The sequence below is a fragment of the Phlebotomus papatasi genome, chromosome 1 (assembly GCF_024763615.1).
Source record: "Phlebotomus papatasi isolate M1 chromosome 1, Ppap_2.1, whole genome shotgun sequence".
Lineage (NCBI taxonomy): Eukaryota > Metazoa > Arthropoda > Insecta > Diptera > Psychodidae > Phlebotomus > Phlebotomus papatasi.
The window spans coordinates 27,153,278-27,179,419 of NC_077222.1; the positions used below are offsets into that span (position 1 = coordinate 27,153,278).

Below are 26,142 nucleotides of genomic sequence, written 5' to 3' on the forward strand. Positions count from 1 at the left end.
AATTTCATTTAACGAAAACACAGTGGCGTAGGTTATAAATTACACTTTTTTCTGGAACGAAATTATATTTAAGATTGTTACCAATAACAAAAAAATTACAAAAATCATTTCTTATTCAGTAAATTTTTCCCAAGCGTACGACTTTTTTGGGACAAAGCTAGTAATTTAGTGATTAATTTTCATGATTACTGCTACATAATTGTAATGTACATACAAACTATAAAGAAAGGAGGTGAACTTATTTTAATTAAAAACTTTATTTATATAAATTACAGCGAATTGCTATACACGTTAACTTAAAAAAATAGTAACTTGAAAGCAATTAGATATGTAGCGAAATCATACAATTTATCAAAGGCATGTATTTCGCTAACTTCAAAATATTAAAGAACACTAAAAAGTTAAAATTTACAAATTTTTATTTAAGATTAATGGTTTTTGAAAAAAAAATTATTTAACATCATCCCTTTTCAAAATACGATAAAAAACATATACGTTTGACAACATCATTGCGATGTTTTGAGTTTAAATCTGCAGATAGCTAAGAACTTAAAGCACAGAAAGATAATATTGGAAAAATCTCAAAGAATTATGAAAGTTAATTTGTGAGGTTAGCCAGTTGATGTATTATAATAATTTTTTTTTTCAAATATGACAAAATTAAATCTTAATTAAACTGCAGTGCTATCCTAAAACTTTTTTGTACTAAGCAATATACTTGCTATATACATTCAATTTATTATTTATAAATTAATTTTATCTTGTAATTTTAAATTTTATTAATTCTCATATTATGAATGACCGAAAAATTAATTCAACTGTTCTGCCTGTGTAAGGAATGTGTTTTTGTTGTGCTGTCCTTTTAGAAATTCATCAATCTTGACGATCTTGACACATCATTCGAACCTTAATGTCTCTTTTTTTCTTAATGTGTATGCTTCTGCGCATCTATGATTATAATCTCCCCATGGTGATAATTTGTTCATGTCACACACTTTCCAATAACGGTCTTCATCCTGCTTCCTTTTTTCAGTTGTTCACGAAGCATTCTAGTTCCATGGTTATGTCAAGCAAATTTGAGTATACAGTCTGTACAGTTCTTCTCACTGACTCTGGTCTGATTTATCAATGGAGAACTAATTCCTGTTATAGAATTTAATGTCTGTCGAAGAACAAAGAAAAAAAAGAAAGTTCATTAAAATTGGTTAATAAACGTTAAATATAGAGTCCTTTCAATTTAGATAATCGCGGTATGGTAGAGTTGAGTGGGGACGGATGCCAACCATCGTTATAAAAGTCTCTATCACATATACAATATACTAAAATTTCATCCAGATAGCTTCAGACTGGACGGGGGTGGTAGGGGTGGGTCTGATATCACATACTTCTATAGCCGCCCATCGACATTTAACCTTTGCTAGAAACAGCTTATAGATGTCTCTCACAATTCTCTATCTAGGAGTGGTAATACGATGGAAGGACGGACGGGACGAAACGAGACGTCCACGAAAATCGATTTTTAGCGCATATCATGTATTACTTAAATATTTATCCGACCCGACTTTTAGGATTTTTTAAAAAACATTTTTCAATTTTTTAGCTGAGATTCTTTACAATCTCAGCTTTTGTGGTCACAGGTGAAATCCAACCTCGTCAGATCGGGCCCAAATTTGGATTTACAAGTATTGACGCTCATAGATCACGAATATCATATGCGCCAAAAATCGATTTTCGTGGACGTCCCGTCCGTCCGTAGTATAAACACTTCTGGAGAGAGAACGGAAAGAGATATCGACAAGCGGTTTTCGGCAGATGTTAAATGTCGATGGGCGGCTAGAAGTAGGTGATGTCAGATCCACCCCCACCCCCTCCTGCCGCCATTTCGAAACACCCCCAAATTTTTTTTTCAATAACAGAGCCCCTATGGCATCGATCGATCTCAAATTTTAGTATGTTATAACTGGGCCTATGAACTTTCGATCAATACTGAACATAAGGTGCCCCGATCCCCCTCACCCGAGCTAGAAAGGGTTAAAATTGAGCATGTTAATTCATTAAAATTAAATTAATTTCGTCAAAATTGTGCTTAAAATACGCACAGATGAAGTATAAAACGTTTAAGATTGCTCTGCAAACACAGACAGTTCAATCACAAAGCGGTTAAAATTATGCTGAATTACACAGCTCTATCATAAAACGGTAAATGCGCTAAAAATCACGCACAACTTTATCATAAAACGGTAAATGCGCTTAAAATCACGCACAGTTCAATCATAAAACGGTAAATGCGCTAAAAATCATGCACAGTTCAATCATAAAACGGTAAATGCGCTAAAAATCATGCACAGTTCAATCATAAAACGGTAAATGCGCTTAAAATCACGCACAGTTCAATCATAAAACGGAAAATGCGCTTAAAATCATGCACAGCTCAATCATAAAACGGATAATGTGCTTAAAATCACGCATAGTTCAATCATAAAACGGTAAAAGCGATTAAAATCACGCACAGTTCAATCATAAAACGGTAAATTCGCTTAAAATCACGCGCAGCTCATCATAAACGGTCAAGATTACTCTTAAAACCGTTTATGATTGAGCTGCGCGTGATTTTAAGTGCAGTCTTAGTCGTTTTACGATTGAGCAGTGCGTGATTTTAAGCGCATTTACCGTTTTATGATTAAACTGTGGGTGATTTTAAGCGCATATACCGTTTTATGATTAAACTGTGGGTGATTTTAAGCGCATATACCGTTTTATGATAGAGCTGTGTAATTCAGCATAATTTTAACCGCTTTGTGATTGAACTGTCTGTGTTTGTGAATTTTTAGATTCTGATATAGAAAAATGATTTTATTATTTTTTATACTTCTAATTTTTTTAGGCAAAACCTTTTCGAAAAACAAACTACAATATTCATACAGCTCATACATAATATTTTTCATTAGATTGAAAATTATTATTCATTGGTATTGTCAGAAAATTGATTTAATTTTTAGGGCTTTTTGACCCTATCGCTCAAAAATGCACTGAATCAGATTCTATTTAAAGTCAGATGTAAGATGTTTCATTGATTTTGTTTATCGGTTAAATTTTTATTGTTGATTTTCGGTCCGTAAAAAATGTCTCGTCGTTAAAGGATTAAGCTGTACGCATTTTGAGAATATCTTGAAGTGTTTTTTTTTTTTAATTTTTTGCTTGAGCTGTAATATGAACCATTGAATGCTCACGATGTGGGTATCTTGAGAATGTTTTGGAACTGAAACTTACTATCTCATACCATTTGAGCTCCTAAACTAGAGTACAGCAAATAATGTGCTAGGTGTTTGTGTAAATATCGGGAACTGGTCAAAATAGGTCTCATGACCTAAGACCTGGGTAAGGGGGGTTAGGGAAGGGGGGATACAAAAAAAAAGCTCCTAAACTATTAAAAATCATTGGATTGTAGATATTATTCTCTTTAATTTCGAGCAATTAAAATAGAAGAATTAATAGAATAATAAAATAGTGCAATTGCCCAAAAACTCCAAAAGCACGAAACAAGTATATATTGAAGGGAATGCGTTCGTAGACGTTCTGCAAGCGACTTAGAAGATTCTTTTAATACGAGACACAACAATGATTACATTTTACTAATAACACTGTGCAACACGTTGTGGGTGTCTTTGACGAGAGTGCCAAAACTTGTTAGAGGGTCATTTAAGGACCTCAAATCTGCAATCCGTTTGTCCGGGTCACTTCTAGATTTTTTTGGAAAAGCATTTTTTATTTTTTACTGTTTTATAAAATTCAAAAATTCATATCTCCGGTTCTAATTATCCGGTGGTAGTCATATAAAGCTAAACTGACGCGTAATTTCATCCTCTATAACTTTTGTGAACATATCAAAAACCTACGATTAAATGAAGTATATTTTTTAAAGATTTTTTGAAAAAGGGTACCTAAAATGGTACATTTTTCTGTGTTTTTTTCATCTTCTAGTAATTTTCCCACTTTAATAGAGCATTTTATATGTCAAATAACTATGCCTAAAAATTAGAGAATTTAATATTCTTTCATATCTTTTTGGTTTAAATTTTCTATCCTAATTCGTTTATTCACAATAATTTATTGAAAATAAAATGCATTATTATAAAAATAAAATCTCTTATTATATATAAGTATTTGGTATCTTTGTCTAACCTACTGAAGAGCATTCTCTTTTGCACTCTCACTTACACATTTCACATAAAAAGAGGCGAAATGAAAAAAAGAGACGTATATAGAAATAAAGAGAGAAGAATAGTTTTTTGGCACTCATAACAGATATTCTTCTCTCTCTATTTCTAAATACGTCTCTTTTCTTTCATTTCACCTCTTTTTATATGAAATGTGTAAGTGAGAGTGCAAAAGAGAATGCTCTTCAGTAGGTTAGACAAAGATACTAATATAATTATATATAATAAGAGATTTTAATGCACTTTATTTTCAAGAAATTATTGTGAATAAACAAATTAAGATAGAAAATTCAAACCAAAAGAAAATGAAAGAATATTAAATTCTCTAACTTTTAGGCATAGTTATTTGAGATATAAAATGCTCTATTAAAGTGGGAAAATTACTAGAAGATGCAAAAAACACAGAAAAATGCACCATTTTAGATGCCCTTTTTCAAAAAATTTTAAAAAAATATACTTTAATTTCATCGTAGGTGCTTGATATGTTCACAAGAGTTATAGAGGATGAAATTACGCGTCAGTTTAGCTTTATGTGACTACCACCGGATAATTAGAACCGGAGATATGAATTTTTGAATTTTATAAAACAGAAAAAAACAAAAAATGCTTTTCCAAAAAAATCTAGAGGTGACCCGGACAAACGGATTGCAGATTTGAGGTCCTTAAATGACCCTCTAACAAGTTTTGGCACTCTCGTCAAAGACACCCACAAAAAGGTAAATTTTGTCGCACCGTGTAAATATCTCAACTCAATACAATTTATTAATTATTGCAATTCTTACCTTTGGAACGGCCCCCTTTTTAAAATATTTTTCATTTTCTTGCCATGCTTTTGCGGATCAAAATCTTTTCCTCAAACTGCAAAATCACATACGGTTGCTTTTGAAGATATTTCCTTCAATTTCCAAGTGGTGCTTCCAAACTTTCTGAAATTTAATCAGATCGGAAACTGTAAATATAATAAAATTTTAGTAAATATAAGTTCCACTACTCATTTTAATTAAGTTTAGTCGAAAGGAAAAGACAGTAGAAATTTTTAAACGAATTTTGCTAAAGCGCCCTTCTACGCCACTGGTCAAACGTTCTCATTTTTCACCATAAAGAGATGCATTCACATTTTAGCCAAAAAATGCGTCAAATCGAGTTGTTACACGCAGTTTGAAATCACAGACGCATGGATTATGAAATTGGCTTCCTTATAGTACATAAATTGCTTAGCCAAAGTAAAGAAAACGTGCGTGTAACAACTTTAAATGAGACTCCCACCACCTTCAAACACTCACCTGTAGAAAGACAATTTTAAGGGATTGTTTCTAAATTTCCTCCTGCAGTATTCCTCCAGACAATCCATCATTGCATCCACGGCACGCACCTTATTGTTTTTTCACTAAATTTGCACGATATTATTAAAAACAGATTCGCAAACATTTTCGCGCAAAACTCCAACTGACGTTTCTTGCTTGCTCCGATTGACGCGAAATTTCAGTTTCGCAGACTAGCCGCAATTTATGGCGCTGTCTCAAAAATAGCGCCAATACCAGAATTTCAAATATATTTGTACTGCGTGACGCCTCCCTGCCCAAAAGTCATGCTCTGTGATATCGGCTGAGATTCTTTACAATCTCAGCTTTTGTGATTCAAGTTGAAATGCGACCTCGTCAGTTCGGGTTCAAAGTTTACATGAACACGTTTTCACTTTCGTAAAGTATGTACACGTTAAGATTGTACCCAAGAATAATGCTTTAAAATGAAGTCTGATATTAAAAAAAAAGAAAAAATATTTTTTGAAACTTTAATTTATTGTAGAATTATTAAAGTTATTAGTTTTTTTATTGAAGTATTTGATTGGCGAAATCTCGAATCTTCTTTATGAGTCCTCCCATCAAGGTCTGTACAAAAGCATCACCGCGGTTCTTGGTTGTTTCATTCCATTTTTTTCTTAAAGTCCCCGATGTTCTCGATCTCGACATATTTAGACGGTTACGATGTTCGGATTCGGATCCAAGGCGTTCCAAGGCAAGATTCCTCTTGTTCAGTAATAACCTTTCGAAGAGACAAAGCCACTCCAAAGCCAAGCCAAACCTATTCGAAAATCTACCGGAAGCCTAAAGTGCAAGTACATATACCCGCCGCTTTAGCGCTGATTGTTCTGCCATTTCGAATTTCGATATTCTTGACACTTCAATCGTCAACAATGTCAGCAACGTACAAACGTTTGCTGCAAAGTGAATTTTTAGGTAGTTTTGTGGAATTCCAGGATGGCAGAACATTTTAATTGCAATTTCATTCAATAAAATGCCCTTTTGATGAACTTGCTCACTTTTGTGTAACTCCTCGTTTTAAACGTTCGAACTTCCAACGGGTTTTTAGATAAGTTCTCTTTGATATACCTTCGAATCGGTAAAGGAAAAACCTCAACCGGAGAGAGCTCTCAAATCAGGATGGTTATTACTGAACGAGAGGAATCGGAATTTGATTCAGCCACCTGTAGGGGAATTCTGTAATTTTCGTAGCATTGTCATGCGTGAGTTCGAAACCTGACAATGCCATTCGAGATTTTTTTGTCATATCATATGAGTTCGAAAATGCAATTCATTGAATTCGGTCGCACCTTGCCCTAGCTCTGCCCTGACCCGAGGTATAAATGAAAATAAATTGACCGGACCATATCTTCGGTGTTTATGCCCTAGACACACTTACGACTTAAGACGAGAGACGGCTTAGTGGAAAATGATGGAAATGCACTTTAACCATTATTTCTAATATAATTACGCTAAGCCGTCTCTCGGATAATCCTCAAGTCTGTCAAAGCCCTTATGAAGCGATTTCGATGAAATTTTAGTTTTTTACATCTGAGATCGAGATGTTTCTGATGATAGGTCGCATCCGTCCGTACTTCACAACACTGTACCCCAACCCCACCCTTACTATATATCAAATTGACCGGACTCTACCTCTATTGTTAATTACCGATTTCACCGATTTCAATTAACTTCTTTTTCTTTCGTTGACCACCGATACTCAAACTATTTAAAATAGAAAATAGTCAGTGATAAGCCCAGATAAGCTTATGGTAGCTGAGATTCTTTACAGGTGACTTCGGAGGTGCTTGAAAATTCGATTGTGATTAGATTCTCACACTAGTGAAAATGAAAGGATCACCGGGGATCTTTTGAATGTATCCTTGTTTTGACACTTATTTAACTCCGGAAAAAACGGAAATATGAAAAATTTTCTTTCGTGATAAATGAACATACAAAATTTGAAGAGATACTAGTGATACTTTCGAAGAATTAACCCTCTAACGGTGTTTTCTTTAATATCCAAAAAAGTAGTTAAATAATTTTGTCTACGGTAATTAATGGTCCACTGAACTCAAAAATACCATCCATTCTTCATTATTTCTTTCCGTTTGGGCGCCAGGTGAGAAAAGGTAAAGACCGCCTCCAGGCGGTCATATCCGTTTAAGGCATAAAAAGACTGAAATATTTTAATTGAAAAATAGTGAACAAATAGTAAAATAAATTAATTTTAAACGTTTTTTATGGATGAATGTTCTATGATTATCTAAGAAATGATAATTTTTAAGAAAAAAACGTTTATAATTTTTATAATTAGACGTTAATGAAGCTCAAGGTGTTTCAATGAGACTGATTTTAAACTAATAGGTCGCAGGCTAGGTATGAAAACGCCACCTTCTTGTATAATTTGAAGGTCCTTTGAAATACATTGCTCATCTTCTGGTTTTATTTCACGATCTGGGGCATTAAAGGACGAATTAGGGAACTCATCATCACTGTTGAAGTCTGCTTCTTTATCAATTTCGCTTAATTCACAGAAATCGACCATTTTACTCACTCTGGACAGTCTTCGTGTAATCTCAATTGCTTTCCATGATTAATATATTATTATTATTATTATTATTATTATTTATTTCAATCAATACCAATAGGGTCCGCCCCTCTTACATGGTTTGAAGAAGAAAGAAATTTAGGAAAAAAAATGACAGAAAAAAAAAGAAAAAGAAGGAAAAAGAAAAATTAATTTAGCCTGATCCAGTCTGGTAGAATCTAGCGATGCCGATCAAAGATGATCTGGCATGCAAAGGAAGGGAGTTGAACAAGACAACCCCGTCGACAAAAATAGTTCGCGATAGCTGGTTAGAGTGAGCTCTCGGCACCAAGAGTCCCCGAACCCTGGCAGAGGCCCCAGGAATCAGAAGTGAGGTCAAGTAGCGCGGACGACCCGATGAAATCAGATATATAGTAAATATATATATATATATATATATATATATATATATATATATATATATATATATATATATATATATTGCAAAATAGTAATATATTTTACTAGAACAACCAAAACAATTAAATAAAAAAATCAGTAATTTTTGAAAATTTTACCCTTGACCCGATAAGATCGCCCACAGGCGGTCTTCCTTTTTTTCTTCTAAAATTCTTACTTCTAGTTTTTCACACTTATCAATTGAAATATACAAACTAGAATAGCATATCTTTCAGAAAGTAACACTCTTACTACAGTTAGATTATGCCCTAGACACACTTACGACTAAAGTCCAGAGACGACTAAGCTCGTTCATAGCCAAGTCAGTTCCTGACACACTACGAACGAGGCTTCACATTTTCTGGTACGCATAAAACAAAACTTTCGTGGGTTTTTATGCAGTGTGGATACCAGTGAAGGCTAAGCCTCATTTGTAATGTGTCAGGAACTGACTTGGCTATGAACGAGCTTAGTCGTCTCTGGACTTTAGTCGTAAGTGTGTCCAGGACATTACTTTAAAACAATCTTTTTTGTACTTGAAAACGGAAAATGTCGCGAGCGACATTTTGTTGTTTTTTCTCTGACCTGTCACACAAAACTGAAGATTGTAAGCAAACGAAAGGTCAAAATGAGTTCAACTTCAGAAAATAAGTTAGTAAGACTATAACTGAGGACACTGTAGATATTTCAACTTCAAATAAGTAATATTATCGCAGTAAATGCGATTTATAGAATGACCGCCTGGAGGCGGTTTTACCCGTTAGTAGAGGGTTAAATATGATCCATTTTGATGTTTTTATTTTTACCAGTACAGGGCTTTCAGGAAAATTACAAAATTTGCTAAAAAAAATTATTAAATATTAAAAATATTTTAATTATATCTGGAAAAAAGAAATTCCGCTTCAGACAATTTTGAAAATAGGTTCACCTCCCTAATTTTGTATTTTATGGTTCTATCTTTTCTTTAAATTGTCATTACTATGTGGCCTTATTCATCCTAAAAGAAGCCTTTCTCTTTTTTTTATGCAAACTCTTCTGGGATAATGAAAGAGTTGATGCTGGTTGATGCAGTATTCAGATGTTGAGTTGGTAAATTATTTGAAAAATGAGCTTTCTCTCTCACTATCAGTGTCACTGTTTAAGAGACCGGCATAATAAGGTGGTAGTTTTCATTTTGTCCTCTTTCTCTGTAATTCATAAATAAAGTATCATGTCTCAGAACGGAAATACCTCATTTTCCATTCAACTTTCTTGAATAAAAATGTAAAAGAATCAAAAGGCGCACAATGCGGGAAGGATTTTGAATTAATTAGGGCAGGACATTTTGCATGGATTAAAGGATCTGTGTAGCATTTGAGGGACATTCTTTCTCATAAACAAAAATCCCATTGTTCCGTTCTATTATATATATATTTTTTTATTATGTTTGAAAAAAGTTGAAAAAGAAAGTCAAGGAAAAGGGATGAATGTGTGGGTGGTTAAAAAAATGTATGGCAAAAATTTTGATATAGCAGGAAAAAGACAATAACTTCATTCTCAGATTTCAATGCTTTGGGTTATTTTCATGGGATTCTTGTAGATGAAAATTCCTCAGTGTAAGATTATTGAAAGGCATTTTTGAATCACATCCCCATGTCCCTTTACCATATCAACCACCACGATGTGGAGGAATGAAGTAAATAATAGACTTTTATTGCTCGAACTCCGCAGAGAGGGATTTATATTATTTGTCAGGTGTTTGACTCTTTGAAACGTACACTTTCACCCGAAAAAGATATTTTTTACATATATTTGTTTTCCTATCCGATCACAGCTAGAGGCCAAACAGTTAGAGATAGCGGCTTGGGGTCTTTGGGGAGAGTTGGCAGTTCCTTCTTAAATCGACTCAAGATATATAACCCACCTCTCTCTAACGAATCTTGAGATTTGGATGTATAGGGGCATGTTCCGTTCATATACAAAAATGTCTTTGAGTCAATGAATCCTGTGTTTTCAAGGTCAAAGTTTAATCACCTCTTAAACGCACATTTTTCAACGGATTGAGGCTTGTATTTATTCATTTAAAAGGTATTTGAATGCTTGGTCAGTTTAAACTAATTCCAAGTGGCAAAGGCATAGTGACGATACACAACATTCAATATCGTTGTTGCTAGTGACAAAAACGGGATTTTAGCTTTCGGGATTTAACGTTCAGGATTTTGGCTTTTGGGATTTTTGCTTTCAGGATTTTGACCGGGACCCATTATGGAAACATAAGATAATATACCCGATATCTACAAGATTTCTTGGTAGTCATCTTGATTTGACGTTTCTGTCCGCCATTTTGAATAACTGTCAAAACTAAGAACTCATCCGATTGAATTGAAATTTTAGTATGCTTTAGAGATAATGTCAAGACCTTTTCAGAGTGTATCTGTGTTCTGATCTAGGTAAAGTTATTACCTAGAAGATTATGCAAGACTAAATTAATATATAAAATAAAAGTCTCAATTAATTTAATTTAAATACTTATAATGAGTTATTTCTTTTGGGCCCCAAATATTCGAGAATAAAAAATAAAGACAACAGAAATATGAGTATCCTTTTATTATAAATTTTGAGCATCTGTATCTAAGTAATTGCTTGACCTAGATCGAAGCTCAGATACGTTCTGATAAGATCATGATTTCAACTCAATCGGACGAGTTTTAGGTTTTGACAGTTATTCAAAAAGGCGGACAGAAACTTCAAATCAAGATGGTGACTACACCGTCTTATAGATCTGAGAATTTTAACGATTTTAACTTTAGATGTGAAAACCTTTCGTTATCATTTATGTTGATTTTTTAGTATTCATTTAAAAGTGTTCATTTAATAAGGGCATAAAATTGAAAATAATTCAAAAGCATTGAAATTTAGCTTATCTCAAGGACATTTTTACTCAAGAAAAGCTCTTTTACTGACTTGGAAAGTCTTTTGTTGAATCTTATGAGCTGTCCAAAAAAGTTTAGAATCTGGATTAAAGTAGATTAATGGTGAATTTTTTAAACAATCAGAGCATAAAATCTAAAGACTTGAAATGCAATTTTGCTACAATGTGATAGGATTGCTTTTCAGTTTTCTCAATATACCTAAAATGGTAAAAATCGTTTCACCATTCAATTTTACGAATTTTTGAAAGAAACTTCGCAAAACGCTTTTGATACTTTTTTTTATTACCATCCTACAATTTTCTTCAGTGAAAAAGTTTCTTGGTGTTTTTAGTAAGCCTTCAGCTTACGAATTTCGCTAAATTCATCAAAATTGGATTAGATCTAAATTAGATTTTTAAATACAAGAAAAAATTTAATTTATGAAAAATTTACACTTTTTAACTGATATTTTCCGATAATCTTCTGATCAAGCAATGCTAATTTAGAACAGAAAACTTGAAAAAAAATCTTCCAATAAAGTTTCAATGGAAAGTTGAAGTTACTTTTAATCCAGGGAGGTAGAGAGTTTAATAAAAAGTGAGTCTGTAAAAATCTATGGAAAAATGAAAGTGGTTACTTCCCTGTTTTGATCCCTTTTTCTTAAAAAGGCTAATATTAAATGTCCCAAAAACTAAATAAGAAAACATCTTCAGCTATCACATCAGAACCATATAAAATCATCAAAATTGGATTAAACGAACTCGTACCGATTTTTCAAGTGAAGTCTAAAGCTTTCTTGGACCAAGATCGTTTCTTTTGTAACGCCATTCTTAAGCTTTAATGCACTTTGTTCCGAGAAAAACTACTCAAATCTATAAAATTTTTTCTTTACCTTTGTCTAAGTTCGACAAAATCGTTATAATCGATACAGAAATGTATCAAAAAACAGAACTTCTCCAAAGAATTGTTCTTGATGGATTTTTTCAAAGTATCAAAAAATTTATGTTACATGGTAAAGGATTTTATTGAGTTTTCAAAGGCTCAAAATTAGAATTACTGTATTAAAATTGATTTTTTTTTGCTATTTTTCGTAATAACTCTTGTACTTTGCGTTAGAAAAACGCTTCTTCAGGCTATGATCATCCAAAAGTCTTCTCAAATACTAATTTATATAATTTCAAAATTCTTCCCTGCTTACTAAAATCTTGGTTCTTGCCAAGTGGTTATGAACGATTTATTAAGTTTAATAAAGGCCCTGGGGTTACATTTCAGGTGATTCAAAATGAATTCCAATCAGTTTGTATCGCTAATCAACCCTTTAATCCTGACAATTAAAACAAAAGTGATTTTGTTGTGTAGCATCTGCGAGTTACGAATTCGAGTATTCTACAAAGCTGACACGCCTTGCTACCATTTGTCTGTGGTAAAAGTAAAAGCCACTGGATTCCACATAGTTTAAAAATGTGAATGGGACATAAGCACGATTCACATGAAGAATTCCTAATTTTCCTACACAGAATTTATTTTTTCTGAAGCGATTTAATGTGCTAATGTTACATGAATCTGTAGAAAAACTAGTTTCAATATTGCCATGAAAACTTTTTCCTGGGAAATGCCCAGAAACTTTCAATTTTATGAAAGTATTTGAATAACTCGATTTTTTCACAAAATATCTGTTTTTAGCCAAAATACATGTAGAAAAAAGTTCATCGTAGCAGAAAATCTCTTTCTCATTTCGTCGAGGAAAACTTTTAGTATAAGCAGAAGGGAAAAAAATGTGGAATCTTCTTTTAGGAATTATGCAGAGATATGTTTGAAGGAGAACTTTTTAATATTCAGCAAATCCCATTCTTTCTAGACACTTCCCTTTCCACGTGATCCATTGTACATGAAGAATTATCCTGGGATTTTGAGTATCTTTTTCTCTTTTCCTATTTGACGAAAATCGCATTTAAATGTTTTGAGATGCTGACTTTCAAGTGAAGAGTGTTTGCTTATGCGGCGCATTTATTTAGTCTATTTAGTCTTGGTGGAAATGGAACCATCAACAGTTTTTTTATCCTTCTTTCTATTCTCGGAAAGCACGTACAAGTCTAACGATTTATATGAAAATAAGTGATTAGAATTCGTTTTTTCACGAATTGAAAAAGTGTTCTGTGGAAGTGTCAAGTAGTCTGTATCTGTATATTTTTTTGTGTTTTATGTTTTATTTCAAAAGATTGCAAAAAAGGTTTTTTGGGATAGGATGTTGAACGTTGAAGTAATTACTTTGTCAGCTCTAAAAATCAAATGTAAGTAACAAGCATTCTTATGTGGTTACCGACGGAATATTTGTATTGTGAAAAAACCGGTGAGCGTCGGAGATATAGGGCAGCTCAGAAAAACAACGATTCTTCCCAAAGCTTTCGGCTCAGTCTCCAAGCCTTCCTCAGTGGTCAAATCTAACAATTCCTTGCTTTGTCATATGGTCTAGGGATGCACAGGGCATGGGATTTTGAGGGAACTGTACTTTAATTTCTAATATTTTGCTAATTTTGTGGCAGTTTATAATATTTTAGCTTCACTCTTTTTGGTTTTCTTTGTGAGAAAACAAAGAAAACCAAAAGAGTGAAGCTAAAATATTATAAACTGCCACAAAATTAGCAAAATATTAGAAATTAAAGTACAGTTCCCTCAAAATCCCATGCCCTGTGCATCCCTAGACCATATGACAAAGCAAGGAATTGTTAGATTTGACCACTGAGGAAGGCTTGGAGACTGAGCCGAAAGCTTTGGGAAGAATCGTTGTTTTTCTGAGCTGCCCTATATCTCCGACGCTCACCGGTTTTTTCACAATGTAAGTAACAAGGTATTAAAGCATAAATTTCTATTCATCAGACATGATAATAACATTTTCGTTGGTGCTACTCGAACTGTAACTTTGCGGTTTCTCAACTGAGTTTCGAGGTTCTACCTTATTGTGTCTAATTGAGAACTTTGAGAATTTAATATTCTCCTTAAGATCTCTCTTAATTTTTGGTTAATTTTTAGTTTAGTTGGAAATGCGTCAGTTTGTTAACCATTTAGGGACTATGCGTAAATTTTAATAAGAAAAAAAACGCTCTTTTCTGTTAAAAATCAAAAGATTACGTAGAATAACTAAGCTTTAGAACGTCCTAGAAATAAAAAATATAAAGAAATTATTGTTTTTCTCTTCGTTAATTCTTGTGATAAAAGTAGTTTCCGTTATTCGTTGAATTCTGCAGAGAGAACAAACCTGTCGGCATAAAAGCTTGAGGCCAAGCGTCATGGGATATTGAGTTGGAATATTCGGGAACCCCACCTTCCAATACGACTTAATGATGATTAAAATAAAGTTTGTTAAAAGGGTATACTAGATATTTAAATCCTGAAAATTTTGTAATTAGCATTTGGTATATGAATGAATCGTGAGTAGCTTAAACTCACTTAGCATTGCAAATATTTAAGCAACTAAATGGCCAATTTAATAATGAATGTATTCTATATTTCAAAATTAGCGAAAAAGTTTACTAATTTGCGGAAAATTACGAATAATTTAGGATCTTTTGAGTTTGTTAAAATAAATCTAAAATAATGTAATTTAACTTCAGAACTCTATAAATTGAAGCATAATAATAAATTTACCAAATAAATATCCCGAAACATTAATACCTTAGTATCTAAATTAAAGATTTTCTATTTTTTATTACATGTTAATAGTTGTCTTTTATATACATAGTCCATATTAATTTTTTAAAAGTATAGCAAAATATATATATTTTTTTAATTTTTAATATTACAACAACATAAACAAAAGATTTTTAGTAATTTTAGTATGTACAGCCCCATAGAAGTAAAATACATGGCTTAGTTATCATACCCTGAAGCTGATGTTGCTTAGGATATCGATTTTGATTAGTTTGAAAGGCTAGCTAACAGTTTAGACCTCGGCGAACGCGATTTTCTCGCCCAAATACAAAAATAAATGGTAAAAAACCGTGACTTGATTCCGGATTTGATAGTCTTACGACTGGATAACGTCTAGATACGTAGTCTGATCTCTGTGATATGGCCTACGTCACGTTTTGCAGCCATTTTGTTGGACAAAAATCCGTTATTGAAACACTTTTTCATATAAGAGCGCATTTTACTCAAATATACCATTACTTAGGTTGTTAGTTAAAAAATTCCGGAAGTGTTCATGGAAAATGCATTAATAACAGTCGTAAGTCATTATATTAAATTACTCTTTACGTAAATAGTTCATAAAATAAAATTTTAGAACAAAAAGCAGCGTTTGGGTACAAGTGACAAAATTGTACTAATGCAACCTTTTTTAAAAAAGGCTCTAAAAAAATATTAGTCCTTCTCCTAAAAAATTCTATTAAGGCACAATTTGTAGCTTTATAATAAAACTGTCTAAGAAAAAAAAGTTTCACTTTAAATATAAATTAGATCTTGAGATATTAAATCCTTTATAGAGAATTTTGAAACATTGGTACAATTTTGTCCGGCACTGTATAAGTGGCGTTTTTCACAATCCAAGGAGAGAATTTAAATTCAGTGACCATTAAGACGTGTATTTGGTAACGATCTTCCGAGTCCATTGAAAACGTGAATAAAAGAAAAAAAACGAAGGATAAAGTTCTAGAACTTGTGCATTTAGTGGATATAAAATTACTTTATCTTATTTATTTTTTGTAGAAGAGAATCGCATTTCTTGCTTTAACACTTAGGATTGTGTTACATAAAATAAATGTATATTAAATTTAAGATAACCCGGAGAAAGGAAAATCTGAAAAATATCATTTTTTTCACTCCACAATAAACTGAAAGATATTATGAATTTTATTATAGTCGTCAACGTCTACACCTTGGTTATATTATCTGAATAGTCAGAGAATTTTAAATAAATAATTAAGTAAAAGGAAGGACAAACTCATTACAATCGTTAAAGGGTTGGATTTATAGTAGTTTAAAGAGTATTAAAAGCCGAAGGATAAAAATAATTTTGATATAAAATTACAAAGCGTGATGAAATTTCAATTTCATCGTAAATTCTTGTGGCTTTTTGTGTTTTGTCGTTTATGAAATTGGGAATCTCCATGCAGATTAACTTTCTCTGTGACACGATGGAATCTCATGTGTATGTGATTAACCTCTTCCTCTCCAAAGTTACCAGGCGGTTGTTTGTCTTTTCCAGGCGTTGACTTGCAAAAGTTAACATTAACACCAAAGCAGCTTTCCTGTTTTCCGTTCTCCCGAGAAGAAGGATGAAAAGGCCCAAAATCACCACGCACTTTCCCCAGAAATCCAAATGCGTATATGTCTTTGCGTGAATATAAATCCGTCAAAGGAATATTTAGGCAGAATTCTTCATCTTTGTGGAAAATCTTGAGGTGAGTCTCTTCTTGATCATATTCCATACATTAATTTCCGCTCCGGTGAAATATCTAATGAAAGTGGGTGGTGAATATTTGGGGGAATGGTGTACAAGGTACCTTAAATTTCCAATTAAATCATTCGACATCAAAAACAGTCGTGGGAAGATTTTCATATAGAACTATAAAAAGCAAGACATTTTATCACAATTTATCACGAACTTTAATAGTCTCACTTTGGCACAAATCGACCGTCAACTCTAACACTGAGGTTTTTATTGCAATTCACGTGACTTTGAGCTCTATTCAACGCAAAAGTTTCCCAATTTATTGTAAGTTCTGGGGAGACGGGGGAAAAAGTTTTATAAACTATCTCTTGTACGATAACGAAATACCTCAATTTATACTTTCTGATAGAATGCACTGAGAAATTGTTGGTTCAGTTTCTTCAATGGTTCTTAATTTTGCAATAAATGTAGATTTTAAATAGCCCAAACGTGCCCTTCAAACCCCATAAAATATAGAGAGAGAGACTTCTTAATCTCTCAAGTTATGCCTTGAATGGGAAGAGCAGGTTACTTGAAGATTCTTTTTCTTATTAAATTTGCGACAATTTTTCACAAGAAAAAAAGTAATTATACTGAAATTTCATCCACCTTGTTTTTATTCCCTTCAACTTTCTGACTTTATGAACGGAACTAATTCAGACTTTTTATGGAGAAAAAAGAATCTGTGAAAAAAGATTTCTTTCTCAAATTGGTTTTTACAAATATAGGCGATAGAGGTCTAGCCTTCAAAAATAGGTCATCTTTTTGATCAATATCTAAAAAAGCTGCCAAAAATTGGAAATTATGTTTGGGAGCATCTTACATACAATAAATTGATGGAAGCTCAACAGAAGTTTCTCTCAAAAGCTTAGATTTAAAAATACTTTAACATTTTTTTTAAAGCTTCTCACTTAAAGTAACTTCAAACAAATTGTACGATACAGAGTTTGAAGCAAAGTTCCTATGAATTTTAACAGAGTTTATAAGAAGATAAGTATATGAAGAGACCTTTCTACAGAAAAAATATGAAGAATTAAAAGAAATACATTTTAGGCTAACTACTTAAAAAGTGCTTAGTCGAAAGTCCTTTATTAAGTACATAGTGATACTACTTTTCATATCCTTAGTACAAATTGCTTAACCCTCTAACGGTGTTTTCTTTAATATGCGAAAAAAAGTTCTAAAACAATGTTTTCTAGGTTAATTATGATCCAATAAAGTCGAAAAAACCATCCATTCTTCCTTATCTCATTCAGGTTAGGCGCTAGATGAGAAAATATAAAAAAATTTTGAAACTCTTTGCTTCTAAAATTCACATTTTTAGTTTTTTCAAATTTTTCAAATAAAATATACAAAGTAGAATGACATATCTTTCAGTAAAAAATAAATTTATATTAGTCAGATAACTTTAAATCGGTATTTTTATGGAAATTGGAAATGAGTTTTTTTGCACAAATATTTTTTGTTGCTTTTTCTCTGACCTATCACACAAAACTGGGAATAGCAACAAAACGAAGAGTCAAAATGAGTTCAAACTTTCAAGAGATGTTTATAAGACTATTACCGAGGACACTATAGCACTTTTAAATAAATAAAACCTTTATTGTCGCTGTAAATGTGATTTTTGTGAAGACCGCCTGGAGGCGGTCTTACCCGTTAGAGGGTTAATTAAGGATTTTTTCAAAGCCTTAATTAAGTAAAGCGTGTCCGGGATTTAAATTCCAAGAAGACAAATGACTCTCATTAAAAAACTATAGTACATATAATAATATTATTTATATTTCTTGAAAGGGTATTTCATTGTGATTCAAATCCACTTTATGGTTTTTTATTTAAGAGGTTTCTCCGCGAAATCTTCGCACCATCTTCTTTACTCTCCTCATAAGGCTCTGGACATGGTCGTCCCCACGATCTCTGACGACTTTCTTCCACTTTCGTGCGAAGTCCTGCAAATCTTTGGCTGGATTAGCCTTCTTCTTCAAGTCTCCTTTCAAAATTCCCCAGTATTTCTCAATGGGGCGGACTTCTGGAGTGCAGGGCGGGTTGACCTTCTTATCTACATATTTGACATTGTTGTTGGCAAACCATTCCAGGGTGGTTTTCGCGTAATGAAATGATGCCAAATCAGGCCAAAATAGAGGAGGGATGTCGTGGCTTTGATACAGTGGCAAAAGTAGTTTTTGGAGGCACTCTTTAATGTAGATATCCACGTTCATCGTCCCTGTCACGAAAAATTCTTCGCTGCGACGTTCACAAGAGCAGATTGCCATCCAAACCACATATTTCTTCGGGAACTTGTCGTACTCTTTGAACTTGAACTTGCTGGCTACACCCGTACGAGTCTTCGCCGTGTAAAACTGTTGACCGGGCAACTGAGTAAATTCACCTTTTACGACAGTTTCGTCGTCCAATGCATCCTTGAAAGCCTTTCAAAACTCGATCACTCAGATTTCTCGACCACGTTTTGGCACTTTGCTTCTGCTTGTCCGTGCGATGGGGAGCAGCTTGAGCTTTGTACGTTGTCAATCCGTTATTCTCTTCGATTCTCTGCACTAAGCTCTTGGAGATACCCAGCTTTTTGCCCACATCTCTGACTGAAAGGCAAGGTTGCTTCTGGAAAAGCGCCAACACTCTCTTCTCCATCCTCTTGTCTACAGCTTCAGGTTTTCTGCCATATCCTGGCTATCGAACAACAGTCTTGAGTTCCTTGAAGCGTAATATAACCCTTCGCACCGTGGATGGACACTTTCCGGTGATCCTTCCGATTTCAGAATAGCTCGCTTTTGGATTCTTTAGGTACGTGTCCACGATCAATTTGCGCAGGTTCTTCATTTTTATCACTTTTCTCCACCAAAACACAAAATTTTTCAATATTTTTTTCAGAAATGAAAAGCTGACGAAATTCTCTTGAAAAGTCAAAAAAAAATCAAAGCAAAACTCAATTCCTTTTGTGACTATCATCATGTCGAAAACTTGGATTTAAATCCCGGACACGCTTTAGAAGTGTATACAGCATTTATACATAAGCATCCATTTGAATCGAGAAAGAGAATTTCGAAATAATTCGACATCGAAATTTTGAAAAGTATTTTTTTTTTATTCTAGTGCTACTACCGGTAAGTGAAGAAAGTTAAAATATTTGTTCTAAGGGATACACTCACAGCCGGAGCCCAAATCTGATAAAATATAAATACCACATTATTTGCACAAAATGTTGTTGAAAAAACTCCTGTGAGCGCTCGATAAAGTTTTAAAGGATTATTGTGCTATTGATATAGATTTATATAAATAGCTTTTAATATTAAATATTTAATAGTCGAATTAACGCTAATAATTTCTTAATTTTCGTTCAATATTATTCTTTTAGGGGCCGTGTCATAAAACATTTAGATAGAACTATTTACATTATGTATGGGATTTGTGAAATCCTATTTCCCCTGATTTCACCGAGGCCCTCACACAGTTATTCCCGCTCTTCCCTAAATGTATTTGACTACTTCATATTAATCTAAAACTGCAATTAAACTCTCCTAAATTGTATATTTGCCAGAATTCTATAGAAAAGTGTAGTGGTATTGTATAACTCGGAGATTTCATTCTTAAAACTTTTTTTTGTTTCCATCATTCGCTATATCTTTCTCGTTGCGCTTTTGTACGATAGGAAAAGCCAGTGGTAAAGATCATTTCCCTTCTTGGAAGTCTTCCAATGGAATTAAACTGCTGAAAAACGTGGTGGAAATTTAAAGAAAATCACATCAATTTAATTCACTACATTAAATAATTTATACTTCTCACCCAGGCCATTTCTTTAAGTAATTTTCTAATTATATCCCATGCCAAAAGGATGCTAAGGATGAAAAGAGTGTAACCCCTCTGAAAGGTACAACAGGTTGTTAAATTGATGAAGTGTTAGGTGGTGGGATGTGTTTTTTTTTTGTGGTACAAATAAAATCTCATGTAATCCCACAGTGATGAGAATTTGTGGGTGAATTTTGAGGGAGAAATACGACTTTTGAAATGTTGTTTGCATTCAACACAGTTCCATATTATTTAGTGATAATGTTTTGTTATTCACCATGGGCATATATTTGCTATATGATAAAATTTCAAAAAGGAATTTCCATAATAGCATGGACCACGACGTTAAAAGCCATCCCTATTTTGAAATTCTATGAAGTCTCAATGGTAGAAATCCTCTCATTTATCGTCATTTCCTATATTTTCTATCTTATTTTTTTCATGCCATTTGAGTCACTGTTTTTTTTTCATCGCCAGAAAAAATGGAACATTCTTGCAGGGAAAATCAATATTTAGGAGAGGATACTAACGAAAAATTGTAAACATGAGTATTTTCGTCCTCGATGAGGTGTGTTATTTATTTTATGGATCAACTTCGCATTTCCCATGGGGATCACCTCAATAAATGAGTTTATAATTTTCCAATGGAATTGAGGGATATCTCTTGTGGTATATTCAGAAATTAATGAAGGCTGTTGTTCATCGTATTTATCATTACTAACGATATTATTTTTATTATGCTGTGTGTCAACTTCAAATGCCATATAGGGTAAATTAAGCTAATTCAAAACCTGCTCCAAATGGAAATTTTTCGCTACTCTAAATGGAAACGTCACTGTTTTCATGATAGATACAGTCCTAAATTATTATATTTATATATTTTCTATACAACAATTTCATTATTTAGTTAATTTTGCTCCAAATGAAGCGAAAATACATTCATATTCACAAATTTTAATTTGTTAATTTCTCAGAAAGATTAAAAGTGTAACTTTTCACCATCGAATTTTTCATCGATCGACAATTTTTCCAATGAAAAACACAATAAATTGACTGTTGTTTATTCGTTTTGTTTAACATTTATGTCATATTTCTGGCTAGTTTTAGTTAAATTAAGTGCTAATCTTTATTTTTAACGGTACATAAAGTTTTCAAATGAAATATTTACCTATTTCGTGAACAAAAAGGGTTCTTCTGAAGTGTCTGCAAATGCTTCAATAGCAAACTCCGGAAATATGATTTTTTGGAGAGATTTTCTTATTGTTTTAAATGGGAAAGGAGAAAAGACCAGGAATAAGAACAAATCCTGCACTCAAGAGCAACTCAACAAGGTTTTGGAAGCCTTTCGTCGCGGTTTCACTTACACTGTTTGTTTCCAATTAGAAACTTTCCCTTGTCTCCATTTGAATTAATATGTTTCCAATAGAAGCATTTTACACTCGCGTATTTTTCTTGTATTTAAGAAGTTTTCAAATTATATCTAAAGAATTTTCACTAAACAGTAACATTCTAGAAAAGTTAAAGAGAAAATTTATGTAATTCTCTTCAGAAAAAATATGAACTAAATGTGTTGAATCTTCTGTCAAAGTTAAAGTGTCTGGAAATGGTTTTATATTAGGACATTTACCCTACTTGTAAAAAAAAATCTGTTTAAGAAAACTGATTAGAATGGTGGCATATTTTCCAATATCATGATATTTACTTTTAATTCTTAATTTTGTCAAAAATAATCGAAATTGGTGTCCTATCATCAAATCAAAAAAGCATTATTTGTTTCGTGCAATATTGTTTTTCTTTCGAATCTTCTAATTTTAAATTTCCTAAATTAAAATCTCCTAGAGTAAATCTCCTAAAATAAATTTTAAGGCACTTCTAATTTAGAAAGCGTGGTCAAAAAAGTTGAAATTTTTTAAATTTACAATGTTGAATAAGGATTTACTGCAAGATAGATTACTACCGTCATTTCAATCTTGGGAAAGATTTTAAGAAGTTTCCGTTTACCTGTACACGACCAAATGAAAATTGTTATCGATTCGTAATGGGTTCATTACCGGTTCTTAACTGTTTGGAACTGTTTGAGAAATGCCAGAAATTCCGAGACATTTCTAACGAGCCTAAACATGACCTTCGATTGCGAAATACGTTCTGTTGGGCCTTTTTAGTCTTTGACCTTGAAAAACCGTTACTAGGAATGAATGAACGGTATCTTCGTTTGGTACGGTAGATCGGGAGGAAAATTATGGTCCCAGGGTCGACTTATGTTGGGGGTCTCCCGAATGTCACAAGTCTTTTTCTCTGACCGTTTGGTCTCTGTTTGTGGTAACAGCCGGACGACCGGATAGACGAACAGTGACATATCATTTGGCAGAAATCGTTTGAGACCCAAAGATATATTGAATTTGTTTAGGGGTGAAAAAATCGAAGAATACTAGGGTGGAATAATAACTTTTCGATACTATCGAATCGATAGTATCGATAAATCTATATCTGTTAGATTAAGTGTATATCGACTTTTTATGCATTGTTGGGCCATTCTTTGTGACATTCTTGAAAGAATGTAACTATTGATAAATATCTATATTAGTTAAAGGAAGTGCAGCTATCATTTAAATTTTTCAGAAACGACAGTCGATAGTATCGAAAATGAGTTATCATGCCACCTCTGCTCTCTTTGTGGAGTTCGAAAGTTGTGATGAAGTAAAATTGACCACGCCTTCCAAAAAATTATCTTATACACAAAAATGTTTAGTTTCGTGGAATATATTTTTAATGTTTTTATGTTAAATATCCTTTCTTACAATTTTACAAGACAGTAGAAAAGAAGCGTTTTGGACGTGAATAACACGTTAACAATAAGGAGGCGTGACTAAGTCAATGGTTGATACCCACTTTTCTCAACAATCTTACATTACAATGAATTAAAATAAATACTTTAGATAAAAACAGTGCAAATAATTAAGCAAACAGATCCGTTTCATCCATTTATCTTCAATCCTTTCAATTCTAGCAAATTTAATATATATTTTGTTTTTATTTTTGTCGAAATTCAATAATGAAGTATTTTTAATAGGCGTGGCTTATTTTTAAGGTCTCGGACCACATAATTCCTTTTAAAAAATGGCAAGAGTAGTTTTTGTCCCTAAATAGTAATATTCCCTTATTCAACATAGAAATAAAAAAAAAAACATATCAAATTCTTTTCTCATAATCCTTGCAGGGGCGTGGTCTAAAATCGTTTTTGAATTAGTCTTTATTAAGGAGTCATTTATGCATATTTCCAAAATATGAAAACGAAACAGAAATACATGATATATCTTACAATATCTTATAAAATCGGGGCTTAGTAAAGTGGCCTATAAACTTATAATAAGGGATTCAATGATAAGAAAAATATTTCAATTTCGCAAAATTTCAACAGTCGCAAGCGTAATATGCTTATTGTGGTCATAAATTATAATTTTATTATATAATAAATTTCTCTTAATTGTAGGATATTAATCAATGGTAAAATTTTGGATATATGACAGAAACATTACAACTATTTCTATTTGATATTTTATACGTGTCTCTGTATTTATCTAAATTGAACTTTATGTCCCTATTTTAGCCCTTTGTCAACTTAAATGGCTAGTTTGTGACCAATTTATTCTCCTCCAAGTCCCTTAAAGCGTCTTTCAGTGGAGAAGAAAGTGTACATTTAGGTCGAAACATTTAACTTCACAAATCCACTTCCTATGCCACAAAATGTGAATTTCTGAGTGTGGGATTCATAAAAAGTCAGAGATATATTTAAGGAAAGGGGATTCTTCAATGCGACTGAAGGCGGATTTTCTGAAATTTATGACATGATGTTGCTTTTGAGATAATGTTCTAAAGTCGATGCTCTTTTGTGGCTTTCTAAAGCCAACCCTCTCCTTGTTTTGGTGGATATTATACAAGTAAATTTTCACATTAAAATGCAAATATTATTTGTGGTAATACAATTTTAATCATCCCCGCAGGATGAAGTTTTATTTAGTGGTTGAGAGAAGTGTAAGTTTATTCTCTATCAAGCATCAATTGTATTTATAAAATAATTTTATGGGTATTAATGGTTATACGAAAATATTTACAATATGTCTTCAAAAGATAATTGATGACGCAGAGAAATTAGAGATGATGGAAATTCATGGTGATAACATCACGAGCTCGACTGTGCCTCTGTGGGAAGTTATACCCTTTTGCAATATTTATACTCTGTCGGCAACCACATGTGGTATCATATAATTTTCCTTGCAGGATCATACCATAAATTCCTCAGAGAATTCCCGTTAATTCATATGCACTTATGGGTATCTTGGGGAAATTTAACTATAGGACAATCATTGAGTCTGACGCATGTAGTTTGACTTAACCACCAAGCTCTGTGGGATATAATAGTTTGAGGTTTTCTTCGTGCTTACGGTTATCATTCTCATTTCTGATAAACTGTGAAATATTCTCAGATTTTATTTGTATTCAATAAATCAATTAATTTCCACAAAGTTTCCGCAAGATGGTAAATTATGGACCCTTCTTTTGATTGTGAGTACCAATATTTGATCAGTAAGTCAGCATTTTATGTAATTTTATGAATACAAATCAAAGTTGAACAATCAAAAGTTATTAGATTAAATTAGAGTTAATTTATATTTTAAAAGGGTGCGACTTATAATGGAACATGAAATAAAATAACCCTTCTTGATAAATTTTCAAAAATTTTACATAATGTTTATATTTTTATAAAATACAATAATTAGAATATTCATTCATAAGATAAAATACTTGAAATATTAAACGTTAAATTTTTAAATGCTGGTTTATATTTTTCGATTAAAATTCTTGAAATAGTGTCAAAAGTGTCAAACTATTTAAGGTTTACAAACCAAAACGTAATAAATTTAACAATTACTGAGCTTAAATAAACTTGGTAAAAAACTTTAAATTTTACTTTCAAAATTATCTAAAAAACGCTGTAGTAGTTTCTTTGCTCTTATGCCTTAAACACTCTTACGACTTAAGACGACTTAACGTAATTGTAATCAAATTAATGATCAGATTACAGATCCATCAGTATCTGACTAATGCATCTCTCGGCACAAGCCTAAAAAAGGCCTATAGTAAGGTGCGGTAACCGGATCGTTTTCTGTAGAGTTCTACTTAAACGCTTGTTTTTAGACTGATGAAATTCTTTTTTACTTCTTCTAAATCCATAGAATTATTCACTGTTTTATTCACAAACATAATATAAAAAAAATATCAAAAATATTAAAGAAAATTTATAAAATAATGAATATACTGAAATAAGTTAGCGTTTACTAAGTGGATCGCCTTTTCGCTAATTGGGTCAAATGGTATTTTAATTGGATCACTCAATTTAAGCATATTAAAACGAGAAAATAATTTTTTTATTACATTTTTAAAATATTTATTGGATTATTTCATTTAATATTTAATGTGAACGGCAATCTTTGGTGTAATATCAGTTTTGTTCACAATC

At 32.5% G+C, this 26,142-nt stretch overlaps 1 protein-coding gene and 1 long non-coding RNA gene across 2 annotated transcripts in view; one reads left to right on the plus strand and one right to left on the minus strand.

Moving 5' to 3' along the window:
• Nucleotides 1-238: 238 nt before the first annotated feature.
• On the minus strand, nucleotides 239-5,795 carry LOC129799592 (uncharacterized). The gene is made up of 3 exons (XR_008751525.1): nucleotides 5,501-5,795; nucleotides 5,000-5,166; nucleotides 239-1,162 (listed from the first exon to the last, which is right to left on the minus strand). It is a non-coding gene; the product is annotated as an uncharacterized LOC129799592 (long non-coding RNA).
• Nucleotides 5,796-16,605: 10,810 nt separating this feature from the next.
• LOC129799562 (orexin/Hypocretin receptor type 1-like) overlaps nucleotides 16,606-26,142 on the plus strand; it is a 158,682-nt gene continuing 149,145 nt past the window's right edge. The window contains exon 1 of the mRNA XM_055843580.1: nucleotides 16,606-16,797. The gene's annotated coding sequence lies outside the window, so the exon portion shown is untranslated. The remainder of the gene's footprint in view (nucleotides 16,798-26,142) is intronic.